This window comes from Amphiura filiformis, chromosome 8, assembly GCF_039555335.1.
Source record: "Amphiura filiformis chromosome 8, Afil_fr2py, whole genome shotgun sequence".
Lineage (NCBI taxonomy): Eukaryota > Metazoa > Echinodermata > Ophiuroidea > Amphilepidida > Amphiuridae > Amphiura > Amphiura filiformis.
The window spans coordinates 13,632,707-13,657,154 of NC_092635.1; the positions used below are offsets into that span (position 1 = coordinate 13,632,707).

General features: G+C 33.1%; 1 protein-coding gene across 1 annotated transcript in view; it reads left to right on the plus strand.

Annotated features, from left to right (window-relative positions):
- Positions 1-16,477: 16,477 nt before the first annotated feature.
- Positions 16,478-24,448, plus strand: part of LOC140158652 (probable E3 ubiquitin-protein ligase HERC1) — a 78,476-nt gene continuing 70,505 nt past the window's right edge. Inside the window, 1 exon segment of the mRNA XM_072181821.1 lies at positions 16,478-16,618. The gene's annotated coding sequence lies outside the window, so the exon portion shown is untranslated.

Here is a 24,448-nt window from a genome sequence, read left to right on the forward strand (position 1 = left end):
GCACTGAACCCGACTGAACCCGGAAGTCGCTGTTTGTGATCGCCAAAGTGGGTCGCCAGTTTGCGAGTGTCCTACCCCCCCCCCCCTGCTATTTATAGTAAGATAGAAATCTGTATGAATGATGTACGCATAAAAATTAATAAAAATCAGCGTAAAATTCCAATTAGGCCCTAGATTAAAATTTAAAATGAGTAGATATTGGCATAAATCATGCATACATTTGCATAAGTGTTCATAAATTAACATAATTAGGCCTATGGGTCTAGAAATCTATAGGAATGGTGTACGCATTTTTTATCGCGAAAATTTTTCGGGGCCCCCTTTATAGACCTCGAAAATTTCAGGCCCCCCCCCCCCTTTTGGACATGAAAATTATCGGTCAACCCCATAGAAAAGCATATGCCTAAACTCAATTTTCCCAGAAAAATGTGTGGTAATTTTTTCAGGCCCCCCTTAGGAGGGTCAAGAAATTTCAGGGCCCCTCCCCTTTTTGCATCAGGCCCCCCTTAGGCCGTATAAAATTAATGTTTTGGTTCTCGTCCAGAGGATTTTCATGAATTGATGAGGGAGGGAGGTGTTTTTTTTTTTTTTTTCCAATGTAAAATTAGCATTGTCAGTAGTTTTCGGTCTTCTCCAACAGTGCTCGAGGAAACGATGAGGCCCTTTTTTTTTTTTTTTTTAAATGTGAGATTCTGAGGATAAACCCCTAGAGTACCACAAAAAGACTTGGAAGTGATGCTTGTTCTCTAATAAACATAATTATATGTATGAAGATTTCATAAACCATTCCAAAGTCTAAAAAAATTGAAAAATCTAAAAAAAACAAAATATTAATTTTACACGGCCTTACAAGTGTTTTGCAGAAATTATCATAATCATGCATAAATTTGCATAATTGTACAGAAATTTACATAATTAGGCCCTATGGGGATAGAAATCTGTATATGAATGATGTAGGCATACGCATAAAAATGAATAAAAATCAGCCTAAAATTTCAATTAGGCCTAGATTAAAATTTAAAATGAGCAGATATTGGCATAATCATGCATAAATTTGCATAAGTGTGCATAAATTAACATAATTATGAGTCTAGAAATCTATAGGAATGGTGTAGCCTACGCATACAAAATTATTCCAAATCAGCCTAAAATTTCAATTAAATTAACCATTAAAATGAGCAGAAATTATCATAATCATGCATAAATTTGCATAATTGTGCAGAAATTTACATAATTATGGGGATAGAAATCTGTATATGAATGATGTACGCATACAAATGAATAAAAATCAGCCTAAAATGTCAATTAGATTAAAATTTAAAATGAGCCGATATTGGCATATTCATGCATAAATTTGCATAAGTGTGCATAAATTAACATAATTTTGGTCTAGAAATCTATAGGAATGGTGTACGCATACAAAATTATTCCAAATCAGCCTAAAATTTCAATTAAATTAACCATTAACATGAGCATAAGTTATCATAATCATGCATAAATTTGCATAATTGTGCAGACATTTACATACTTATGGGGATAGAAATCGGTATATGAATGATGTACGCATACAAATGAATAAAAATCAGCCTAAAATGTCAATTAGATTAAAATTTAAAATGAGCAGATATTGGCATAAATTTGCATAAGCGTGCATAAATTAACATAATTATGGGTCTAGAAATCTATAGGAATGGTGTAGGCCTACGTATACAAAATTATTCCAAATCAGCCTAAAATTTCAATTAAATTAACCATTAAAATGAGCAGAAATTATCATAATCATGCATAAATTTGCATAATTGTGCAGAAATTTACATAATTATAGGGATAGAAATATCTGTATATGAATGATGTACGCATACAAATGAATAAAAATCAGCCTAAAATGTCAATTAGATTAAAATTTAAAATGAGCAGATATTGGCATATTCGTGCATAAATTTGCATAAGTGTGCATAAATTAACATAATTTTGGTCTAGAAATCTATAGGAATGGTGTACGCATACAAAATTATTCCAAATCAGCCTAAAATTTCAATTAAATTAACCATTAACATGAGCATAAGTTATCATAATCATGCATAAATTTGCATAATTGTGCAGACATTTACATACTTATGGGGATAGAAATCGGCATATGAATGATGTACGCATACAAATGAATAAAAATCAGCCTAAAATGTCAATTAGATTAAAATTTAAAATGAGCAGATATTGGCATATTCGTGCATAAATTTGCATAAGTGTGCATAAATTAACATAATTTTGGTCTAGAAATCTATAGGAATGGTGTACGCATACAAAATTATTCAAAATCAGCCTAAAATTTCAATTAAATAAACCATTAAATTAAGCAGAAATTATCATAATCATGCATAAATTTGCATAATTGTGCAGAAATTTACATAGTTATGGGGATAGAAATCTGTATATGAATGATGTACGCATAAAAATAAATAAAAATCAGCCTAAAATGTCAATTAGATTAAAATTTAAAATGAGCAGATATTGGCATAATCATGCATAAATTTGCATAAGTGTGCATAAATTAACATAATTATGGGTCTAGAAATCTATAGGAATGGTGTACGCATACAAAATTATTCCAAATCAGCCAAAAATTTCAATTAAATTAACCATTAAAATGAGCAGAAATTATCATAATCATGCATAAATTTGCATAATTGTGCAGAAATTTACATAGTTATGAGGATAGAAATCTGTATATGAATGATGTAGTACGCATAAAAAAGAATAAAAATCAGCCTAAAATGTCAATTAGGCTAGATTAAAATTTAAAATGAGCAGATATTGGCATATTCATGCATAAATTTGCATAAATGTGCATAAATTAACATAATTTGGGTCTAGAAATCTATAGGAATGGTGTACACCTACAAAATTATTCCAAATCAGCCTAAAATGTCAATTAGATTAAAATTTAAAATGAGCAGATATTGGCATATTCGTGCATAAATTTGCATAAGTGTGCATAAATTAACATAATTTGGGTCTAGAAATCTATAGGAATGGTGTACGCATACAAAATTATTCCAAATCAGCCTAAAATTTCAATTAAATAAACCATTAAATTAAGCAGAAATTATCATAATCATGCATAAATTTGCATAATTGTGCAGAAATTTACATAATTATGGGGATAGAAATCTGTATATGAATGATGTACGCATACAAATGAATAAAAATCAGCCTAAAATTTCAATTAGATTAAAATTTAAAATGAGTAGATATTGGCATATTCATGCATAAATTTGCATAAGTGTGCATAAATTAACATAATTTGGGTCTAGAAATCTATTGGAATGGTATACGCATGCAAAATCATTCCAAATCAGCCAAAATTGTCAATTAAATTAACCATTAAAATGAGCAGGAATTATCATAATCATGCATAAATTTGCATAATTGTGCAGAAATTTACATAATTATAGGGATAGAAATATCTGTATATGAATGATGTACGCATACAAATGAATGAAAATCAGCCTAAAATTTCAATTAGATTAAAATTTAAAATGAGCAGATATTGGCATATTCATGCATAAATTTGCATAAGTGTGCATAAATTAACATAATTTGGGTCTAGAAATCTATTGGAATGGTGTACGCATACAAAATTATTCCAAATCAGCCAAAAATTTCAATTAAATTAACCATTAAAATGAGCAGGAATTATCATAATCATGCATAAATTTGCATAATTGTGCAGAAATTTACATAATTATGGGGATAGAAATCTGTATATGAATGATGTACGCATAAAAATGAATAAAAATCAGCCTAAAATGTCAATTAGATTAAAATTTAAAATTAGCAGATATTGGCATAATCATGCATAAATTTGCATAAGTGTGCATAAATTAACATAATTATGGGTCTAGAAATCTATAGGAATGGTGTACGCATACAAAATTATTCCAAATCAGCCTAAAATTTCAATTAAATTAACCATTAAAATGAGCAGAAATTATCATAATCATGCAAAAGTGACCACAAACACCGATAACTATGCTCATACACAACAGTACACTAATCATGTACATAGAAAAAAGAATAAAAATCAGCCTAAAATGTCAATTAGATTAAAATTTAAAATGAGCAGATATTGGCATATTCATGCATAAATTTGCATAAATGTGCATAAATTAACATAATTTGGGTCTAGAAATCTATAGGAATGGTGTACACCTACAAAATTATTCCAAATCAGCCTAAAATGTCAATTAGATTAAAATTTAAAATGAGCAGATATTGGCATATTCGTGTATAAATTCGCATAAGTGTGCATAAATTAACATAATTTGGGTCTAGAAATCTATAGGAATGGTGTACGCATACAAAATTATTCCAAATCAGCCTAAAATTTCAATTAAATAAACCATTAAATTAAGCAGAAATTATCATAATCATGCATAAATTTGCATAATTGTGCAGAAATTTACATAATTATAGGGATAGAAATATCTGTATATGAATGATGTACGCATACAAATGAATAAAAATCAGCCTAAAATGTCAATTAGATTAAAATTTAAAATGAGCAGATATTGGCATATTCGTGCATAAATTTGCATAAGTGTGCATAAATTAACATAATTTTGGTCTAGAAATCTATAGGAATGGTGTACGCATACAAAATTATTCCAAATCAGCCTAAAATTTCAATTAAATAAACCATTAAATTAAGCAGAAATTATCATAATCATGCATAAATTTGCATAATTGTGCAGAAATTTACATAATTATGGGGATAGAAATCTGTATATGAATGATGTACGCATACAAATGAATAAAAATCAGCCTAAAATTTCAATTAGAATAAAATCAGCCTAAAATTTCAATTAGATTAAAATTTAAAATGAGCAGATATTGGCATAATCATGCATAAATTTGCATAAGTGTGCATAAATTAACATAATTATGCAAAGTTTATGCAAATTTATGCATGATTATGATAATTTCTGCTCATTTTAATGGTTAATTTAATTGAAATTTTAGGCTGATTTGGAATAATTTTGTATGCGTACACCATTCTATAGATTTCTAGACCAAAATTATGTTAATTTATGCACACTTATGCACATTTATGCACGAATATGCCAATATCTGCTCATTTTAAATTTTAATCTAATTGACATTTTAGGCTGATTTTTATTCATTTGTATGCGTACATCATTCATATACAGATATTTCTATCCCTATAATTATGTGAATTTCTGCACAATTATGCAAATTTATGCATTATTATGATAATTTCTGCTCATTTTAATGGTTTATTTAATTGAAATTTTAGGCTGATTTGGAATAATTTTGTATGCGTACACCATTCCTATAGATTTCTAGACCCAAATTATGTTAATTTATGCACACTTATGTAAATTTATGCATGAATATGCCAATATCTGCTCATTTTAAATTTTAATCTAATTGACATTTTAGGCTGATTTTTATTCTTTTTTATGCGTACATCATTCATATACAGATTTCTATCCCCATAATTATGTAAATTTCTGCACAATATGCAAATTTATGCATGATTATGATAATTTAATGCTCATTTTAATGGTTAATTTAATTGAAATTTTATGCTGATTTGGAATAATTTTGTATGCGTACACCATTCCAATAGATTTCTAGACCCAAATTATGTTAATTTATGCACACTTATGCAAATTTATGCATGAATATGCCAATATCTGCTCATTTTAAATTTTAATCTAATTGAAATTTTAGGCTGATTTTTATTCATTTGTATGCGTACATCATTCGTTCATTTTTTTATTTAATTATGTAAATTTCTGCACAATTATGCAAATTTATGCATGATTATGATAATTCCTGCTCATTTTAATGGTTAATTTAATTGAAATTTTGGCTGATTTGGAATAATTTTGCATGCGTATACCATTCCAATAGATTTCTAGACCCAAATTATGTTAATTTATGCACACTTATGCAAATTTATGCATGAATATGCCAATATCTACTCATTTTAAATTTTAATCTAATTGAAATTTTAGGCTGATTTTTATTCATTTTTATGCGTACATCATTCATATACAGATTTCTATCCCCATAATTATGTAAATTTCTGCACAATTATGCAAAAATTTATGCATGATTATGATAATTTTTGCAAATTTTAAAGGTTAATTTAATTGAAATTTTGGCTGATTTGGAATAATTTTATGCGTACACCATTCCTATAGATTTCTAGACCCATAATTATGTTAATTTATGCACACTTATGCAAATTTATGCATGATTATACCAATTTCTGCTCATTTTAAATTTTAATCTAATTGACATTTTAGGCTGATTTTTATTCATTTTATGCGTACATTATTCATATACAGATTTCTATCCCCATAATTATGTAAATTTCTGCACAATTATGAAAATTTATGCATGATTATGATAATTCCTGCTAATTTTAATGGTTAATTTAATTGAAATTTTTGGCTGATTTGGAATAATTTTGTATGCGTACACCATTCCTATAGATTTCTAGACCCATAATTATGTTAATTTATGCACACTTATGCAAATGTATGCATGATTATGCCAATATCTGCTCATTTTAAATTTTAATCTAATTGACATTTAAGGCTGATTTTTATTCATTTTTATCCGTTAATTTTAGGCTGATTTGGAATAATTTTGTATGCGTACACCATTCCTATAGATTTCTAGACCAAAATTATGTTAATTTATGCACACTTATGCAAATTTAATGTAAAAAAATGTCGGTGTCATGAATAAATTGAAACATTTTGTTCCAAATCGTATTTTATTTACACTTTATTGTACGTTAATATTGCCTTATTTGAATTATGGAGTACTTTTATGGGGAAATACATGTAAAACTTACTTAAATAAAATTGTAAAAATTCAAAATGGGCTATTAGAACAGTGGCAAACGGTCACTACAGAGACCACACAGCGCCATTGTTTGCTAATTATAACATATTAAAAGTTGAAGATATGTACACACTGGAATTAGGTACATTCATGTACAGGTGCTCTATAAATGAGCTGCCCTGTTCATTTGATAATTATTTTACCAAACGTTCTGACATACATAACTACAAGACACGATATGTAAATGACCTAAATCTAACCAAAAATAAGAAAGTCTTTTCTGATCATGCCATACGTACAAGAGGTCCCATTCTTTGGAATTCTTTAGATAAAAATCTGAAAGCTTCAAAATCTGTTAAACATTTCCGTAATCAATTCAAAACAAAACTGATCTCTAAATATATTTAATCTTTTTCGTGATCACCCCCCCTTCCCTTGTCTTTTGGTTATGCTATGTGATGTTGATTTATTTTGTTAATTTCATTTGATTTCAGGGAAAGGCTAACTTTCAGACCTTTTTTGTCTTTCTGCCTTTTCCTCCATATATGTACCGTGTTTATATATATTTTTTATGTAATGTCTTTGATTTTTATGGAAATAAAATATGAATGAAAAAATATGAATGAATTTATGCACGAATATGCCAATATCTGCTCATTTTAAATTTGAATTTCATGCAGAAATTTACATAATTATGGGGATAGAAATCTGTATATGAATGATGTACGCATAAAAATGAATAAAAATCAGCCTAAAATGTCAATTAGATTAAAATTTAAAATGAGCAGATATTGGCATAATCATGCATAAATTTGCATAAGTGTGCATAAATTAACATAATTATGGGTCTAGAAATCTATAGGAATGGTGTACGCATACAAAATTATTCCAAATCAGCCAAAAATTTCAATTAAATTAACCATTAAAATGAGCAGAAATTATCATAATCATGCATAAATTTGCATAATTGTGCAGAAATTTACATAGTTATGGGGATAGAAATCTGTATATGAATGATGTACGCATAAAAATGAATAAAAATCAGCCTAAAATGTCAATTAGATTAAAATTTAAAATGAGCAGATATTGGCATAATCATGCATAAATTTGCATAAGTGTGCATAAATTAACATAATTATGGGTCTAGAAATCTATAGGAATGGTGTACGCATACAAAATTATTCCAAATCAGTCTAAAATTTCAATTAAATTAACCATTAACATGAGCATAAGTTATCATAATCATGCATAAATTTGCATAATTGTGCAGACATTTACATACTTATGGGGATAGAAATCGGTATATGAATGATGTACGCATACAAATGAATAAAAATCAGCCTAAAATGTCAATTAGATTCAAATTTAAAATGAGCAGATATTGGCATATTCGTGCAGAAATTTGCATAAGTGTGCATAAATTAACATAATTTTGGTCTAGAAATCTATAGGAATGGTGTACGCATACAAAATTATTCCAAATCAGCCTAAAATTTCAATTAAATAAACCATTAAATTAAGCAGAAATTATCATAATCATGCATAAATTTGCATAATTGTGCAGAAATTTACATAATTATAGGGATAGAAATATCTGTATATGAATGATGTACGCATACAAATGAATGAAAATCAGCCTAAAATTTCAATTAGATTAAAATTTAAAATGAGCAGATATTGGCATATTCATGCATAAATCTGCATAAGTGTGCATAAATTAACATAATTTGGGTCTAGAAATCTATTGGAATGGTGTACGCATACAAAATTATTCCAAATCAGCCAAAAATTTCAATTAAATTAACCATTAAAATGAGCAGGAATTATCATAATCATGCATAAATTTGCATAATTGTGCAGAAATTTACATAATTATGGGGATAGAAATCTGTATATGAATGATGTACGCATAAAAATGAATAAAAATCAGCCTTAAATGTCAATTAGATTAAAATTTAAAATGAGCAGATATTGGCATAATCATGCATACATTTGCATAAGTGTGCATAAATTAACATAATTATGGGTCTAGAAATCTATAGGAATGGTGTACGCATACAAAATTATTCCAAATCAGCCAAAAATTTCAATTAAATTAACCATTAAAATGAGCAGAAATTATCATAATCATGCATAAATTTGCATAATTGTGCAGAAATTTACATAGTTATGGGGATAGAAATCTGTATATGAATGATGTACGCATAAAAATGAATAAAAATCAGCCTAAAATGTCAATTAGATTAAAATTTAAAATGAGCAGATATTGGCATAATCATGCATAAATTTGCATAAGTGTGCATAAATTAACATAATTATGGGTCTAGAAATCTATAGGAATGGTGTACGCATACAAAATTATTCCAAATCAGCCAAAAATTTCAATTAAATTAACCATTAAAATGAGCAGAAATTATCATAATCATGCATAAATTTGCATAATTGTGCAGAAATTTATATAATTATGGGGATAGAAATCTGTATATGAATGATGTACGCATACAAATGAATAAAAATCAGCCTAAAATTTCTATTAGATTAAAATTTAAAATGAGTAGATATTGGCATATTCATGCATAAATTTGCATAAGTGTGGATAAATTAACATAATTTGGGTCTAGAAATCTATTGGAATGGTATACGCATGCAAAATCATTCCAAATCAGCCAAAATTGTCAATTAAATTAACCATTAAAATGAGCAGGAATTATCATAATCATGCATAAATTTGCATAATTGTGCAGAAATTTACATAATTATAGGGATAGAAATATCTGTATATGAATGATGTAGGCCTACGCATGCAAATGAATGAAAATCAGCCTAAAATTTCAATTAGATTAAAATTTAAAATGAGCAGATATTGGCATATTCATGCATAAATTTGCATAAGTGTGCATAAATTAACATAATTTGGGTCTAGAAATCTATTGGAATGGTGTACGCATACAAAATTATTCCAAATTAGCCAAAAATTTCAATTAAATTAACCATTAAAATGAGCAGGAATTATCATAATCATGCATAAATTTGCATAATTGTGCAGAAATTTACATAATTATGGGGATAGAAATCTGTATATGAATGATGTACGCATAAAATGAATAAAAATCAGCCTTAAATGTCAATTAGATTAAAATTTAAAATGAGCAGATATTGGCATAATCATGCATACATTTGCATAAGTGTGCATAAATTAACATAATCATGGGTCTAGAAATCTATAGGAATGGTGTACGTATGCAAAATTATTCCAAATCAGCCAAAAATTTCAATTAAATTAACCATTAAAATGAGCAGGAATTATCATAATCATGCATAAATTTGCATACTTGTGCAGAAATTTACATAATTATGGGGATAGAAATCTGCATATGAATGATGTACGCATACAAATGAAAATCAGCCCAAAATTTCAATTAGATTAAAATTTAAAATGAGTAGATATTGGCATATTCATCATAAATTTGCATAAGTGTGCATAAATTAACATAATTTGGGTCTAGAAATCTATTGGAATGGTGTACGCATGCAAAATCATTCCAAATCAGCCAAAATTTTCAATTAAATTAACCATTAAAATGAGCAGGAATTATCATAATCATGCATAAATTTGCATACTTGTGCAGAAATTTACATAATTATGGGGATAGAAATCTGCATATGAATGATGTACGCATAAAAATGATTAAAAATCAGCCTAAAATGTCAATTAGATTAAAATTTAAAATGAGCAGATATTGGCATATGCATAAATTTGCATAAGTGTGCATAAATTAACATAATTTGGGTCTAGAAATCTATTGGAATGGTCTACGCATACAAGATTATTCCAAATCAGCCTAAAATTTCAATTAAATGAACCATTAAATTAAGCAGAAATTATCATAATCAAGCATAACTTTGCATAATTGTGCAGAAATTTACATAATTATGGGGATAGAAATCTGTATATGAATGATGTACGCATACAAATGAATAAAAATCAGCCTAAAATTTCAATTAGATTAAAATTTAAAATGAGCAGATATTGGCATAATCATGCATAAATTTGCATAAGTGAGCATAAATTAACATAATTTGGGTCTAGAAATCTATAGGAATGGTGTACGCATACAAAATTATTCCAAATCAGCCTAAAATTTCAATTAAATGAACCATTAAAATGAGCAGAAATTATCATAATCACGCATAAATTTTCATAATTGTGCAGAAATTTACATAATTATGGGGATAGAAATCTGTATATGAATGATGTACGCATACAAATGAATAAAAATCAGCCTAAAATTTCAATTAGATTAAAATTTAAAATGAGCAGATATTGGCATAATCATGCATCAATTTGTATAAGTGTGCATAAATTAAGGTCTAGAAATCTATAGGAATGGTGTACGCATGCAAAATTGTTCCAAATCAGCCTAAAATTTCAATTAAATTAACCATTAAAATGAGCAGAAATTATCATAATCATACATAAATTTACATAATTGTGCATAAATTTACATAATTATGGGGATAGAAATCTGTATATGAATGATGTAGGCCTACGCATAAAAATGAATAAAAATCAGCCTAAAATTTCAATTAGATTAAAATTTAAAATGAGCCGATATTGGCATAATCATGCATAAATTTGCATAAGTGTGCATAAATTAACATAATAATGGGTCTATAAATCTATAGGAATGGTGTACGCATAAAAAATTATTCCAAATCAGTCTAAAACTTCAATTAAATTAACCATTAAAATGAGCAGAAATTTTTATCAATGCCTCCGTCCATCCCTGCCATTAGTTGTTTTAGTGACGTTTCCTATTTAATTGGGATTCCAGGTAAAAACCACATGTGTCTGCTCACGGTCAAAAAATTTTTATTGCATGAGGCGAAAGGGCTTTGGTAGTAGGTTACAAAAAGTCACATCAAAAATTCCTCCGGAGCTTGTTGCCATAGCAACGGCAGATTTTATGATTTTAGCGGTTTTTGCTTATTTTGGGGTGAAAATAAGAGAAAATATACACTTTTCTGAATTGCTCTTGACTTAAAATTTGAGGTCAAATTTAAAAAGCAACCTTATCACCATAAAGTACCATCTTTGCACTTTTCACAAGTGTAAAAAATATTTTAATAATATTTCCCCATGTGCAATTTTAGGGATGGGCAACATTGACATTTTAGCACTTTTGAAAAAATTACATTTTTACCCTATCTTTGAAGTCAAAAAACTAATTTTGCTTGAGCACCCAGAATTATTTCCTCTTTGGTGGTACTTGAGCAGATATTGCCCCTTCCAAATCTGGTAAAAAAACTCTGGGGCTATTTGTCCTGTAAAGCCAGTGTTGCCAGGAAGTTTGCCAATTTTCAAAAAAAATGCATTTTTTCGAAATAATGCATTTTCTACATATTTTCTCATATAACTTTTTATACGACCAACTTAATTGAAATATTGACCCTTTGCGTACAAGATTTGACACACAACTGCTTCCGGAAGCAACACTTATAGGCTTCAGAAGAGTCGTGTTCTGCAAAAACCGGTATTGCCAGAAAATCTGACTTTTTAAATCTATAGATATTTCCAATAAGCGCATTTACTACAGGCTCTAGGGAGGAGTTCGTGTACATGACTCCTTTGCATTTTCATGTTATATAAATTATGCAAAGACCTTCAAAAAATTTGAGTAAGAAAATCAGATCAAGTGCAATCAAAATGGCGTCCAAAATGGCCGCCAAATAGGGATTTTCCATTAAAACACACTATAGCAACATACAAATGATCTAATGATGAAAAAATATTGATACAATATGTTTCTAATCAAAGGAAATACATATATGCCCATTTTGTTTCATTCGGATTTTTAAAATTCAAAATGGCGTCCAAAATGGCCATGTTGGCTTTCCTCAACGCAAACTTTTAGACTAGGGTTTATTGATTTTATTTTCATAGGTGACTGCACACCCAGCACTCTTTGTATACTCATCTCCTTCAATCCACTCATAAACTGTTGTCCAATGTCATCATCCACTTCAGATACTTGACTGAAGTACCAAGTATAGCAATTACTTGCGTTGGGGTCACTCAACCATGTCCCTCATTTGGAGACATTTGAGTAGATTCTATTCTAAATGTTTGCGTTGCTCAGAGCCAGCATGTTTCCATTGAAATACACTAGAGCAACATGAAGTTGATATAATAAGAAAGTATTCTCAGTGGAATTAATTTTTATAACCAAAGGAAATAAATATGCACACAATTTGTTTCATTGGTATCTCTCAAATTCCAGTGTTGCCAGAAAGTTTCCCAATTTTTTAAACTGCATTTTTCAAAATAATGCATTTTCTACATATTTACTCATATAACTTTTTACACGACCAATTTAATTGGAATATTTACCCTTTGCATACACGATTTGACACACAACTGCATCCGGAAGCACCACTTAAAGGCTGCAGAAGAATCGTTTTCTGCAAAAACCGGTATTGCCAGAAAAGCTGACTTTTAAAATCTATATTTCCAATAAGTGCATTTTACATAATTAAATTTATTTAATTATTTTAACTGTTACCGTTATTTTATCTAGCTTTGTCTGTACATATGCTAGCACGAGCTCATACAGGTTTTGAAACTTGGGCTTGGTGTTGCCAGATAGTATGAAAAACTGCTGTCACCCAAAAACCCCTTATTTTTCCTTTCAATCTGTCACCCAAATACCCTTATATATATCCATTTGAACAGCTAGCAACTAGTCACCTATCACTGATTTTGTTACTTCTTTTGAAATAACAAAGCCATTGCCTTTTGTCTTTTCATTTCTGTGAAAAGTATGGAGAGTGCAGAGTATAGTCTAGTCAAAGTTCCTATATAGCTTTTCCCTAGTTAACTTTCCTAATATAGCTATAGCCTAGTTAACCTTTTCAACATAGCTGTAGCCTATTAAACTTTTGTAACATAACTGTAGCCGAGTCCACTTTCCTAACATATTAGTACTAGTAGTACTTACAATCGTTTTGCAAGGATGGATTATGTATAACTAATAAAGCCATGACCATGCATGTTACCAAGAAGCTGGTTGATGACGATACATTAATCATGTGACTAATCAATGTAATAAGAAGTATACCATGAAATCCATTCTAGAAATAATATCAAAACTGAATCCTAAGACTCAAGACCAAAAAGCATCTCAGCAGAACAACATAGATGTTACAAAAGTTACAGTTATCCGACATCCGCCTAGAACAGTTTCATTGTCTCTAGACATTGCTAGAATGGATTTTAGGCTATTATTTCTGATAACATTGATTAGTCACATGATAAAATAAATGTGTCTCAATCAACTAGTCTTGGCCTCTTGGTAACATGGTCATTATGTATTTCACCGACTCTCGCATTCTTTTACCATTGCTGGTACTTGTACCATTGCTGGTACTTAGTGTTATCACCAGTTACCCGAAAAAACCCTGTATTTGGACATAGACCCTATAAACTCATATCTAGGGTCTATGGTGTGGACCGCGCAGCTCCAAAAAACACATGCATTTTACGAAAGTAGAGTTCTGAGAGACTCCTGATTTTTATAATTTCAGCTGTAAAAGACTCTAAATTGGTAATTCCTTACATTATCTAGGTTATTCCAGACGATTTTCAACCAGAGAGTTAAGAAAGACCCTTGATTCTAACCGTTTGCAGGTCCGAAAGGCCCCCTTTTACCGGTTCGCCGTCAGCTCCCAAAGACCCACCATCTCCAAATTCCAGTGGAGCATACCGACCCCGGGATCTTATCAAGCGAAACATCGTGGGAAGTGGGATTGCTTTATTAGCCAGAATCCATCCTTGCAAACAGATTTTAGGTACTAGCACTCAGAAGTTAGGAAAATTGACTCTGCTACTTTCCAGCTACGTTACGAAAGTTGAATAGGCTACAGTTATGTTGAGAAAAGTTAACTGGGCTATAGCTACATTTGTTGTATATTAGATACTTAACTATATGCTACAGCTATAAATAGGAACGTTGACTAGACTACAACTACTAAAGTTCACTATGCTACAGCTTTGTACTCTCGAAATAAGTAATCATGGCATCACACTGCTTGTTCCATTTGGCTCACGGATCGGAAATATGAATTCTATTTGTATTTAATTATTACTAGGACATTAACTGGAAATATCCTAATTTGGCGCCATTTTGGATTCCATCTTGAATTGCAGAGATTCAAATGAAACAAATTGTGTGCATATTTTATTTCTTTTAGTTATAAAAATTAACTCCATTGAAAACACTTTATTATTATATCAATTTCATGTTGCTCTAGTGTATTTCAATGGAAATATGCTATTCTGGCGGCCATTTTGGACGCCATTTTGAATTTTGGACGCCGAATGAAACAAAATGGGCAAATATTTATTTCCGTTGATTAAAAACATCAATTGCATCGATAATTTTTCATCATTAGATCATTTGCATGTTGCTATAGTGTGTTTTAATGGAAACCCCTATTTGGCGGCCATTTTGGACGCCATCTTTAATTGCACTTGATCTGATCTTCTTACCCAAACTTTTTTTGAAGGTCTTTGCATATATAACATGAAAATGCAAGGTAAATTTCTGAAAGAGTCATGTACACAAACTCCCCCTAGAGCCTGTAGTAAATGCGCTTAATGGAAATATAGATATAAAAAGTCAGATTTTCTGGCAATACCGTTTTTTGCAGAACACGACTCTTCTGCAGCCTTTCAGTGTGGGCTTCCGGAAGCAGTTGTGTGTCAAATCTTGTACGCAAAGGGTCAATATTTCAATTAAGTTGGCCGTATAAAAAGTTATATGAGTAAATATGTAGAAAATGCATTATTTCGAAAAATGCATTTTTTGAAAATTGGCAAACTTTCTGGCAACACTGGCTTTACAGGACAAATAGCCCCAGAGTTTTTTCACCAGATTTGGAAGGGGCAATGTCTGCTTAAGTACCACCAAACAGAAAATAATTCTGAGTGCTCAAGCAAAATTAGTTTTTTGACTTCAAAGATAGGGTAAAAATGTAATTTTTTCAAAAGTGCTAAATTGTCAATGTTGCCCATCCCTAAAATTGCACATGGGGAAATATTTTTGAAATACTTTTTGCCTCTGGGAAAAGTGCAAAGATGGTACTTTATGGTGATAAGGTTGCTTTTTTGATGTGACCTCAAATTTTAAGTCAAGTGCAATTCAGAAAAGTGTATATTTTCTCTTATTTTCACCCCAAAATAAGCAAAAACCGCTAAAATCATAAAATCTGCCGTTGCTATGGCAACAAGCTCCGGAGGAATTTTTGATGTGACTTTTGTAACCTACTACCAAAGCCCTTTCGCCTCATGCAATAAAAAATTTTGACCGTGAGCAGACACATGTGGTTTTTACCTGGAATCCCAATTAATATTCACGATGAAATTACAAGGTGGATATTTAAGACCGCGCAAAGCTTGCTGGGAAGCATAATGTGTTTTTGTATTTTGGAAAAAAACTCATTAAAAATTAGCCAGCACTACAAGATTTATATCACAGAATTGTTCAGAAAAACTAGATATGAAATAAATGATTAAAATACCAAACGAAACATGTCATTTGTAATTTGAGGCAGTATTGAAATAAAATATCATTTGGACATTGAAGCTTAGTAAAACTAGAAAAACACTGCCTACAAAAAACAACAAGAAGATTTTGCATTTTGTTACTGCACGGAGGATATCTCGATCTGGAAGTTGGTACGGTGAAGTAGATGTCGAATTTTTAGGTAAAATAGGGTTATTGTAATGTGATATATAGTTTCAATACAGCTGCTGGATGTTAATTCAATTAATTTGGATTGTTACAATTGTGTGTTCACCCTGACTTGAAATTAGATCATGTAGATGGGCGGGTCTACATACATGGATCGAATCCATGGGTTCCTACAGTCACCCATGGAAAACAGTGTACTGAATAGCTGTACACCATGTCCATATTGGCCAAGGGATGGTTTGTTTACATGGCAATAATTCCTTCAGAATAGGCAACACAGATTCCAAACATATAAAACTTACCTTATATCAGTTTTAGTAGACTGCCTAACTAGCCTGTATCTCGTTTCGGCCAAAGAACGTCTGGAATACATACCTGTTTTTAATGACTTTGCAACAATGTTTCTATTGTCAGCAATAACAGCTTGCATTCACACTTTTGAGTTTATATGGTGAATTTTCGTACACATCATAAATAAGTGAAATCAGAATATCCTGAAAGGAATTTAGGTAAAGAATTCAACGACACTGACCTCGCAGCAGCTAATGTTTTCATGTAAACATGGCGTCATTAAACATTTTAGCCTACGTTTAGATCCTACTACCGGATCGTTGAAACAACAAAACCTCAATCCCGGCCTCATTCACGAATTCACTCACCTTCCTACACCACCAGTTGAAATAAAACTCAAAACATCCCGTGTTATTCCTCAAAACTACATGCACCTTCATTAATAAAAAATTGAAATCCTAGTAGAAATCCGTTATCGAAAATTGTTTGATATAAAACGTCACCAAAAGTAATTTTTCTGAAGAGTAGATACCGCGTGTCAAAATGGCGGCCGCAGTCGCATCCCCCCAGCTTTGTACCTGTACCCAGGTCACGGTATGTCTACGTGACGAACAGTCAAGGTCAGAGAACAGCGCAACCTGTCTGCTGTAATATAATGGCTCCGCCCAATGAACGGCGCTGTCAATCATCCTTATTGCCTTTGTCGAACAGACTTTTACGCAGGTAAGAGCTCACGCTGTCCTCACTTTTAGGATCGACGAGCGTCAGGCCGACACAAGCTGGTTGTGTAGGAGACTATCATCGTGATGCCCACGTTGGAACCATTGGATTACGGAAGAAATATTCATACCAGGACTGAAGCAAATGTGGCCATTTCTATGTTTGTACCGGGCATGTACCGGCCATTTTTCAACACGGAGCCCGACACGGAGCTAGCGGAAAATACTGCAAATTCGTCCAAGGTAAGCAAAGGGTTGGGGATCGCATTTTTAACTTTGACTAAACTGTTTCGGAGTTACGGCACGCTAAAAGTAGACCATTTCGGGGGCTGTATTAAGTGTACATGTGACGTTTTGAACAGAGTAAAAAATGACCACTTATTCGCTATTGCTGATGTATACCCGCCGAATCATGTACCAATACACAAGGTATTGGTACATGAGATCAGGTATACAGTTTTAGTTAGTCGGGATTATGCACTTTCAGTTTCTCACGCTTTGAACGGGAATTGGATTGCGTATTTTTTCGATGTCTAGTGAGCAAATTTCTTCAATATTTTGAGAAAATGATGTCAAATTTTCTATTCTATATTGTTTGGTAATAATGTCTTTTGCCAATAGTATGTTTAAAGTTGTAATTTTGTGTTTTGATCGCAAAGATCGGATATTTTCGCTCCCGATTCAATTCTGAACCCTTCGCACGGGTGCCGATTTCGGTAGAACTTTGACGATAATTTTGCCTTTTTGGACACTTAAATGCTTTCGATCCTTAATTTTGTTTCAACCGAGTCTTAAATTAGCAAGCACAATAAGGTTGGTACCACTTTTATATACATTGATAAAATTTAAAAGATTTTTTTCAAGTTTCTAACCGGCGAAATCGTTAAGTGTGTATTTCCCATTGACATCCAAAATGGGAAATACGAGTCTGATGGACATAGGAACGGCGTCCATGAGACTCAGCGAGTCTAGTTTTAAATAACTCCAAATTGACATGACAATTAATTCTATTTGCTCAATTTCATACCAAAATCAAGGAAAACATGGTTTTGTTTTGTTTTGTTTCTCATGAAAATGAGAAAGGTTATATCTGGTCATTTGCAGTAGGCCACTTCAGGTAATCAATATTGGTCCTTGAATTGCGTACCTGAGTGACTTTTTGCTCATTGTAAGAGTGATAGTGTTGTAAACTTGATTGCATAACATTAAGATTGCCAACTGACATCCTTTGTATTTGAGTTGTCTGATGATGGTATTAGAACTGTCATGGATGTAAACATTACACAAAATGTCAACAAAACATGCTACTGCAGAACTCTATGCCTGTATGTGTGTGTCTGAGGGCCGATCTGAGGGCTGATGACACACATTCGATGGGTGTAGGGTCTACATTTTTGTCTTGTCTTGTAGTTGTACTACCCAACTCCCCTTGGTGGAGGGGTAATGCGGGTAGGGTTAGGTGGTGCGCTTTGAGGTGAATTATTTGAGGTAGAGGTCTGTTACTGCTTGCTTGAAGAGGTTGCTGTCGTTGATGCTGGTGATGTGTTGAGGTAGTGCGTTCCAGTCTCTTGTCGTAAGTGGTATAAATGAGTTCAGGAAACAGTCTTTATTGGCTTGTAATGGGATATAGCTGTTGATGTTAGAGCGGCGTGAGAACCGGGTGACCGGGCGAAGTAGTTTTTGTACCGGGATTGCAAGGAGACCCACCCGTGCCTTGTGGAAATTAGTGAGCCTAGCAATTTTTCTACGGTTAACTAAGGGTTCAATGTCAAGATTGGACATCATATCTGTCACACTGCTGTAACGGCCATAATCATTCATAATAAACCTAACAGCTCTCCTCTGAATAGATTCGAGCTTATCAATGAGAATTTGAGTATATGGATCCCATATAGCGGCTCCATACTCAAGAATAGGTCTAATAAGAGTTATGTACGCTAATCGCTTAATGCGCCTGCTACATGGTTTCAAGTTTCTACTTAACAAATCCAAGGGTGCGGTTGGCCTTTGCAGCAACGCGAAAGATATGTTGATTCCACTTTAGATCACTAGAGATGTCCACTCCAAGGTAGCTGTGACAAGAAGTGTGTTGAAGTTGATGGCCGTTAACGCGGCTGTGTACTCAAGACGTTGTTTCTTTCGCAAAATTGAGCTTTTTTGATATTTGTTACTTTGTTATGTTTTTTATAAATACAAGGAAAGAAAATCCAGATTTATAAACTCCAACTGCGCTATTTTATGGATTTTATTTCACTATTTCATTCGTGTTTGCAATTTTAAAAGAGAGAAAATCTTTGTTGTATCAGCGGGGTGACACGCGCGCAACAACGCATCGCGATGCGTATCGCGCAATTTGTTAACGCACAGATACGCTACGCATACGCGATGCTTATCTGCATGCGTGGCACATCTTATGGAATCACCACGGAAGTACAAAAACCTAGTGGTCAAATGGCTCCGCTTTAGCTGATAAAATGTGGGTTTTTTCAAGTTCTTTTCTCGATTTGAATATCAAGTTATGAATGGATTTCGCTCAAACTTCTCAACGGGCTGTGGATTTACCCGATGTTCACATAATATAAGGTAGAAAAAGCGAAAACTGCCGCATTCTCCTGTGAGATTCGATGAAAGGGCAAAATGTGACCACTTTAAACTTTAACGCCATTATTTCAATGTTCATTTTCTCGGTAAAATGACGATTTAGGTACACGATAACTCAATAAATACAGCATCTATAGGTAAGCAAATATGATCATCGTAAAAAGCATGATCGACTCAAGAAACGGTTTTCTCATTTTTTATATTTTGGTCTATTTCCGATTTTAGGCATCATTTTGTGCAAATAGGCGCTTGTGAATTTTAAAAGGTTCAATTTGATGCCTTATATGGTCAATATCTCAAAAACTAAGGCCAATATCAAAAAAATAAAAAAACCGTTTTTTGGAATGGAGCCTCAAGATTGAGCTAAAAACAAAATAAAATATTTTGGAAAGAGTTTTTTTTGTTATGATGTACCTAACAAATATTGCCAAAAACTCACTTTTTGTGATTTTCTTCATAATTGTTGTTTTTACCCCAAATCTGTATTTATATTAAGATTTATTGATGTCTTGCCTTTATAAAAATATATACTTTTATATGTCTTGCGCGAATAATTACAAAGTTATTGCACTTTTACTACATGCATGTCTGAGAGTACACAGCCACCTTAAGTGAGTACTCAAACTGATGTGGTGATCTGGCCTGGGAAATCCTCATGACATAGCATTTCTTCTCATTAAATCTCATCATCCAGCGATTTTGCCACTCAGTGAGTTTGTTGAGATCTTCCTGCAACTTATTGGCATCTTGAAGTCCTGTTTTGGTACGATAAACGACGCAATCGTCAGCGAAAAGGCGTATAGATGACTGTATTCCGTGGGGTATGTCATTTATGAAAATTAAAAACCAGATTGGGCCTGTCACAGTACCCTGGGGTACGCCAGATGTCACTTTAATCCAGTCTGAACTCTCTCCGTTGACAATGACTCTTTGTTCTCTCTCTGTCAGGAATGACTTGATCCAGGTGTAAAGCTTTCCTGTAATTCCATACTTGAAGATCTTATTAAGTAGGCGTTGATGTGGGACTTTATCGAAAGCTTTTTCAAATCCATGATAATCATGTCTGTTTGCTTGTTGGTATCAGCAGCGGAAGTCAAATCATGCATGGTGTTAATAAGCTGTGATTCACAAGAATGACGCTTCCGAATCCATGTTGTTCCTGGCAGAGGAGATTATGGTGATCAAGATGATTCATGACTGTAGAATGTATAATATGTTCCATGAGTTTGCAACATATGGATGTAAGGCTAACCGGTCTATAATTCAAGGGATGAGATTTGTCTCCTTTCTTGAAGATCGGGCTGATGTTAGCCTGGAGCCAGTCCTTAGGAAGCTTCCCTGTTTCTAAAGATGATCTGAAGATTACGGTGAGAGCAGGGGCTATGACCTCAGCAGTTGTTTTAAGAATCCATGGTGTTATTCCATCATTTCCAGCTGCTTTGTTGGTGTAGCCTTGATTCAAGCCGTAGTGCATTTTAGGATTTATCTTCATTTGACTTCTACTATAAAACCACATGTTTAGAGATATCAAGCAAGTGTCAAATCCTGCTTCTTTCTAGTTCGGACAACAGCAAGAACTCCCTGAAGGCATGTCACTATTAAACAGTCAAGGAGGGAGGACTTTTAAAATATCACACCAATTGGAATTAGATTAATTAGTAAAGATTATTTTTACATACAAGGGACTAGGCTCTAGGGTATTATAGGCCTACAGCATGAGACAGGGAAGTGAGAGTTCTGTGGTATACCAGTGGCTAGAATAGTACTTTGGTATAGGCCTATATATTAGTATACTAGTTCTTTTAGCATGTTTTAGGGGAGGGAGGACATGTTAGAACTGGGGCTTGGTCATAGAGTGACAAGGGCCATAGCTGAAAAAAGAATAAGATATCATATCACAGAGACATCAGGTCCGAAAGGGCTTGAGCAAGTCTATGTTGGTGTTGAGATCTTCTAATAGCTTCTGAACACCTTCCTCCTTAATCTCTATCTCAGGGATGCTTGGGATGTCATGATCCAGGGACGGTGGCTCCGGTACTACACCAGGCGGTTCCTCGGTGAAGACGGAATGGAAACAGGTGTTGAGCAATTGTGCCTTCCCTTTGTTGTCCGACACTAGCTGATGTCCATCTCTCAAAGCCTGAATACCACTGTTGTCAGTTTTCATGGACTTGATGTAACTATAAAATTGTTTTGATGATTCTAACGTAGTGTCTTGTATGAATTTCCTTTTCCTTTTTCTAGTTTCTTTCTTGATCTCACTTCTAATTTCCTTGAAGGCAGCTTCCGTTTCAGGGGTAGGATTTTTCCTCATTGAGTTGAAAGCACGTTGCTTCTGCTTGTATTTCCTCTTGAGATTCTGGTTTATCCACGGAGAACGCTTTGTTCCCAGAGACCATCTTCAAGGGACGTTGTTGTTGACAGCCAGCAAAACGCGTTCCTTGAATTCAGCCCAGAGGTTTTCAGTGGTCTCACAGATGTTTTTCTTCACAAAATCACTACTCATCTCCTTGATCTCCTTCAGAAGACCTTCAACATCCGCTTTCTTATACAAGAAAATTTTATGTGGTTTACATTTGTTCTTTTTGGCTCTGGTGTTGATGGTGATCACGGAATGGCATCATGGTCACTCATGCCGGGTATGTAGGTACATTTTTCCACAAGCGAGGATTGGATGTCATAAAAATATCAAGAATATTTTCAAGTCTAGTGGGTTTCAATACCAACTGCTCAAGTCCAAAATCGTTAACAATATCGATCAGTGACTGACAAAGACCAGAGAATTTACCTCCTGCAATGACGCATAGGTCAGGCCAATTAATGTCCGAGAGGTTGAAATCTCCACCGATCCAAATATTGCTATGTTTCTGGATGTCAAGTTTGTTGATAGATTCCCGCAGCTTGTCAAGATACGCAGCGCCTGTGGTCTGTGGCCTGTAAAAGGCACCGATCACGAGTGGTTTAGAGCCTATAAGGTCTACTTGGAGCCAAACTATTTCGCTCTCTGTATCGAGGTCACACCTGTGACTGGCTACCAGGTTATCCTTAAATGCGATCATGACACCTCCATGAGCAACTCCAGTTCTTGGATTAATAGGACGGTCCTTCCTCACCGCTGTATAGCCACTGGGAAGGAACAAACTATTACACACCGAATCATTGAGCCACGTTTCGGTGCCAATGATAACATCCGGTTGTTCAATCTCAATGCAGACAGCTAGCTCGGCTTTCTTAGGGTCTACACTTTGAAAGTTAACAACCAAGACTTTCAAAAAATCTGAAGGGCCAATATGGTTGCTAGTCTTTTTGGTACTAGGTTTATTAGGTGACGAGGAGGCAAGTGGAGATTCGAAAGAATCCTCAGAACCTACCGAGCCTAATCTGGAGGTGTTAGTATCCAGGTTTGAACCTGTACTACATGAAGTGCTAGAATCAGACAGCCTAATCTCACTGTTGAACAGAGAAGAGGCAAAGTTGGGAATGCCGCAATGGCAGCAATACCAAGATTCTTTACTGTCAAAATTGTCATATATGACAGAATGCATGCCTATGCAGTGGATGTGATACCACTGATCACATTGGTCACAGGCGATGGCCTTTTGACCCCACTTGCATGCCTTTTCACATATAAAGCAAGGGAATTTTGGAGGCCCAGGATTGGGATGACAATCCCCTGCCTGGATAATTGATAACATGCATAAATAAGTCAGAATTAATGTGGTACGATTACCAGTTCTGACGTTCAAAACAGCAGAAGTTCTCTTGATATAGAGACCTGGATAATATTTGAACATGAAATTTGATTGAAATATTGTATCAAAACGATCATATATATCATCATGTATGTATGAGCAAACATCATCTAAACAACTGTCTATAGACATGGAATAAAGATTTGTATCAAAACGAGCATATATATCATCACATATCATGTGCGAGCAAGCATCATGAACTACATCAGAATAAATTTCCATGGTCATGGACATGGATTGAAATATTGTATCAAAACGAGCATAAATTGTATCAAAACGAGCATAGAATGTATCAAAACGATCATTCATATCATCATGTATCATATACGAGCAGACATCATGGGCATCATCTGGACAACTGTCCAAAGACACAGATAAATGGTACATAGAAGTATAAAACATGAAGTATCCAGGTCTATCTGCAGGTTGTTGAGACATATGATCATACATT